This window comes from Nestor notabilis, unplaced genomic scaffold (assembly GCF_000696875.1).
Source record: "Nestor notabilis isolate BGI_N333 unplaced genomic scaffold, ASM69687v1 scaffold15177, whole genome shotgun sequence".
In the NCBI taxonomy this organism is placed as follows: domain Eukaryota; kingdom Metazoa; phylum Chordata; class Aves; order Psittaciformes; family Psittacidae; genus Nestor; species Nestor notabilis.
Window position 1 is genome coordinate 17503 of NW_009937115.1, and position 5168 is coordinate 22670.

General features: G+C 56.0%; 1 protein-coding gene across 1 annotated transcript in view; it reads left to right on the forward strand.

The window, feature by feature from the left end:
* Nucleotides 1-5168, forward strand: part of OSBP2 (oxysterol binding protein 2) — a gene marked incomplete at its 5' end in the record, with an annotated part of 27448 nt that overhangs the window by 9776 nt on the left and 12504 nt on the right.

The following is a 5168-nucleotide window of genomic DNA, read 5'->3' on the forward strand; positions in this document are numbered from 1 at the left end:
TACGTGCCTTGGGGGAGCCGCCCCCTGCCGATGGCAGGGGTTGGAGCTGGATGAGCTTTGAGGTCTCTTCAACCCAAACCATTCCCTGATTCCATGAAACTGCAGCAGCTGTGTCATGGCAGTGATGGCTCAGGGGGGACATGGGCATATGGGGTGTGACTTTGTCTTCTTTTTGCTGCTGGGGAGCTGTGGGGTGGGTAATGTGCTCTGCAGATGATGGGATGTCTGTGCAAAGGCTGCATCTTCAGATGCCCATAGCCTCGACCCCCAGCCACAGAGCTCACTGGGGACTCGATCATCTCCTGCTTCCCTGCTGCAGACTGGGCCCTGCGCTCTCCTTGTGGCAGGTTCCTCTGACCCTTGTGAGGATGGTCCATGTCCCTGCGGCAGCAGCGTGGATTTGGGGCTGTGTCTTACAGCCTGGATCAGGCTCAGCTGTGACTAAATTTAGCTGCTGCTCCGTAAGGTTTCTATAAGCTGGATTTGAGGTGTGCAGTTGGTTGCAGCTTTGGAGCAGTGAGCCGGGGGGATGAGTGAAGTGAAGGAGCCATGACCTGGGATGCTGGAGTTCCGGCTGCATTCATGTCTCCTGCCCTCACCCTAATCCGTACCAGGAGTGGTCCAGGGGAGTCACTCACATCCCTTAGTGTCACTGACTGGGGCCATCACACCTTTGCTCCTCGGCCACCTGCAGAGCAATGGCTGCTGCTGCTGGAAACAGCTCCCAGCCTTGATCCCGAGGGATTTGCAAGGTCTGCTGCTGCTAGGGATGACACCACACAACCCCAGTGGAGGTGGGAAGCAGTGATGCCTGTGAGCGGTGAAGCAGAAGGTCCAGGCTCCTCCTGGGTGCTGCCAGCCTCTGTTTGAGGTAAGGTGGGTGCTGGGGTGACAGCCAGCAGCTCCTGGGCCCCCTGGCTCCTCCTGAACCATGTGGCATGGGGACATTGAGGGTGAGCTGCTTGTGGCTGCTTTGAGCCCAGGTCCTGAGCACTGGCTGAGCTGCTGTGGCAGGGTCAGTGGCACAGGAAGGGAGTGGAGCCGAGTTCATCCCGGCATGGTGCAGAGGAACTGAACCCATCCAGAATCAGGACGTGGCAGAGGAGGGGCATGAAGGGATTTGTCTCCTTCCCTGGGACCTTGTCATGCCATCCCTTGCTGCAGTGAGTCCTCCTTGGCTGCCCCAGTGGGTCGAGGTGCAGCAGCATCACTCTTGGTACTGCTTTGAGCATGGCAGGAGCATGGCTGGGGATCCCAGGGCACTGCTGCTGTGGTTGGGGCAGTGAGGGCTGCATGTCCCTGTGCCAGCATCATAGAACCATAGAATTCCAGAAGTTTTGGAAGGGATCTTAAATCTCATCCAGTTCCAACACAGACGCTTTGGCTGCCCCATCCCTAGCAGTGTTCAAGGCCAGGTTGGACACAGGGGCTTGGGGTAACCTGCTCTAGTGGAAGGTGTTGCTGCCCGTGGCAGGGAGTTGGAACTGGATGGGCTTTCATGTACCTTCCAGCCCAAACCAGGCTGGGGTATGGACATTTTCCTTCTGGATTTGTTTCCTTGGGAGCATCAGGCTCCCCTCCGCACACAGCAGTAGTGTCATGCTGGCTGCTGGCTCTGGTGTGGAGCATCTGGGGGCTTCATCCTGCATCTCAAGGCTTGTCTTTGGATGGAGCCAAGACGTGGCTGAGGTGTCTCAGGCTGAGACCCGGCTCCTCATGGACCACACCAGCAGCCCAGGGGCTGGGAAAACCAGACAGCAGAGCCCGAGCTAAGGGCTGGGACGCATTTCTCTTCAGTATTCACCTCTCCGGGGGAGATGCTCATGTCTGAACTACTCAGCCCCAGGTCCCAGCAGCCCCTTGGAGCTCATGGTGCTGCTGCTGTTCCATGCTGGGGTCTGGGGCATGTTTTAGCTCAGGAATGGTGATAAAATACACCCTGAGCCCTCCCCAGTGCTGCTGTCCCCTCTGGTGAGCATCCCTGTGAACCTCCGCACTGTCTGGCTGAAGGAGGTGTAAAACCAACTGAATAACTTCAATTTGCTTGGCTGCTGCTGGAGCTGGAGCTGGAAGCTGAGGACCTGGGCCTGGGGGTCTTGCTTGCAGGATATTCTCCTGTTGCCATCCTTGGCATCCCTTGCTTGGGCTGGTCTGCCCAACATCTCCTCATGCTCCATGGAGCCACTTCTCCATCGCTTGGATTAATATGAATGAAGCCTGTGGGTGCACATTTCCCTGTGGGATACAGCAAGGATCCTCTGTGAAGTTCGGCATCCTCGGGGTGAGAGGATCCGAGGTTTGATCTGCTGTGGTTTTTAATTAGGACATTGATTCCCTTCGACTGATGGAGCCATTTCTCCTCCATGTCCCCCAGCTCCAGCTGCCTTCTCCTGCCTCTTCTCCTTACCTCCTCTTCCTCCAATTTACCATTACACCTTCCAGCATATCGTGAGTCGCAGGAGGGTAAGAGGTGGTCTGCTAGAGCATCGTTTCAAAGCCTTCTGAGTTGGGGACAGCCAGAATTTCCATCCTCAGTGCCAGTGAGTTGTGCCAGCATGGATAATTCTGTGCCTGCTGCCTGCAGGGAGAGACCTTGGGAGCAGATAATGAGCTTTTCTGGGCTGGGAAGGGCACGGCCACTATCTTGTTACTTGCCCTTGTGGTGTCATCCTCTTAGTGCAATGCATCAGTGTAATGAAAGAATCCAGCTTGGGACTGGGGTTGTTTTAACTGAGGGGAGGCTTCAGCTTGCAGGTGGGGATGAAGCCATCAAGGCAGGGTCTGCCCTGGGCTTTGTGGCCATGGGTGGCTGCTGATGGGACTTTCTGGGCCAGGGAGAGGAATGGAATTGTTTCCAGAGAGCAGCGTGGTGCTCACAGCGGAGTAGTTCTAGAGCCAGGCAGGTAGAATTACAAGTCTGGGTTGGAAGGGACCTTAAAGCTCCTCCAGCTCTAACCCCTGCCACAGGCAGGGACACCTTCCACTAGAGCAGGTTGCTCCAAGAACCTGGGTCCAAGCTGGCCTTGAACACTGCCAGGGATGGGGCAGCCACAGCTTCTATGGGCACCCCGAGCCAGCACCTCAGGACCCTCACAGGGAAGAGCTTCTGCCTCAGAGCTCATCTCAATCTCCCCTCTGGCAGGTTAAAGCCATTGCCCTTGTCCTGTCCCTACAGTTCTATCACCACAGGCCCTCTCTGGATCCCTTGCAGCCCCCTTCAGACACTGGAAGCTGCTCTGAGATCTCCACGCAGCTTCTCTTCTCCAGGCTGAACAGCCCTAATGTTCTCAGCCTGTCTCCATACGGGAGCTGCTCCAGCCCCTGATGATCCTTGTGGCCTCCTCTGGACTTGCTCCAAGAGTCCCATGTCCTATTCTGGAACACCAGAACTGCACAGAGTGCTGCAAGTGGGGTCTCCCCCAGAGTGCAGCAGAGGGAGGGAATCCCCTCCCTCAACCTGCTGCTCATGCTCTGGGGGTGCAGCCCAGCACACGGGGGGATTCCAGGTGTCTCTCTTGGTGTGACAGCACCACTGGAGTCTCTGATGGCCAGAAATGGAAAGCAGGAGGCTGAGAAGCTGATGCTGCAGGTCAAACCCATGTTGCAGACCTTGCACAGGCTTTTGGGCTGAATCATTCCTGCCTGGCAAGTCTTCACCTGATAGTGTCTCATTAGGGAGCCTTAATGTTGCTGCAGACTGATGTGTGTTGGAGCTCACCCTTGGGATGCTCCACATACCTGTCCATCTTGGAAAAACCAGCAGGTTTGCAAGAGTGTGGTTTAAATCCACCCGGGCACTTTGATGTGGGAATGAGCCTGCAGAACCCCACACATGGGGTGGGGGACAGGGAGAATCATGGAATGGTGAGAGCAGGCAGGAGCAGTGAGGGATGGAGATGACACAGGTGCTGGGTCAGGTCCTTCTGTGCTGCAGGTATTGGGAAGCAGAAAGGTGCAGAGATGAAGACAAAGCAGAACAGCTTTTAAACAGGATGGGTGAACCTGATTTTTCTTCCCCAGAGAACAGACCCAAACTCATTGTGTTTGTCCTTCATTGATCTGACCCTCTGGCACTAGGGAGCTCCTGGTTTGATGAAGAACTGGTGCATTGGAGCCTTTCTTGGACAAATCCTGGTCATGGAGGCTGAGGCCCTGAACTGGTTGCTTGACCCGGAGATACCTCGATACTCAGGTGCCACTTGCAGCCCAAATGTAGAGTAACCTGCCAAGAAGAGCTGAATAAATCACACATGAAACCCAAGTAGATGGAAACAGAAAGGCTCCGAGTCCTGGGCATGGATAAAGTCTGTCAGACATCCTGAGCTCTCTGGGTTTAGTCCTTTTGAATAGTTTTGGATTTTAGAGGCAGTGTTTTATCTAAAGAAGACTTCCAAGGCATCCCGTGAGCTCTCCTTCCCTTGTGCCCAGTGTGTCTGCATGTGTCCCTGTGGCTGCTGGGTTCCAAGGGCCCATTGTGGAGAGGAGAGGGCTTTTGGCCATGGTGAACGTGTTATGGGGGCCAGGCCAGGCCCTTTACTGTGTGCTGGGCTGTGTGGCTCTGGGAGGAGCTGGGCATCCTCCCTCTCTGCCTCCTTGGAGCAAAGGGCTGCTTCCCAGCATGAGCATTCTCTGCTGTTTGTGGCTGTCACCCTGGAGACCATTGTCCTGTTCACTTTTGCCTCAGCTGCAGGACTGGTGGATGTGACTGCTTGAGGTTTCAGGGTATCCACGAAAGGCTGAGGTTTGTGTGAGCCCATCTTGGGCTCCGGGGGACCAGGGCTGGGGCTGGGGACAGGAACAGGCTGAGGGGCTGTGCTCATGGATGGCTGTGGGAGGAGGAACATCACTGAGGCTTCATGGACTCTGGGCATTGTCCATGGTGCAACTCCTTGGTCATGGTTGATGTTTGGATGGTCAGAGCTGAACTGTCCTTCGCCCCATGGGTATGGGTGACTGCGGAGCTCTGGGGTGGCGTTTGGGAAGACCAGCGACCTGGGGGAAGAGGTGATGGGAAGCCAGTTCTGGAGTCGCCACGTGCTGGTGCTGGCTCCACAGCGAGCTCCCAGGCTCGAGGGCTGTGCTGGTGCTGATCCGTCCCTTCCTCCCCTCCAGGCTTGCCGCGATTTCCTGGATTTAGCCCAAACTCACAGCCGGCAAGGGACGGACGC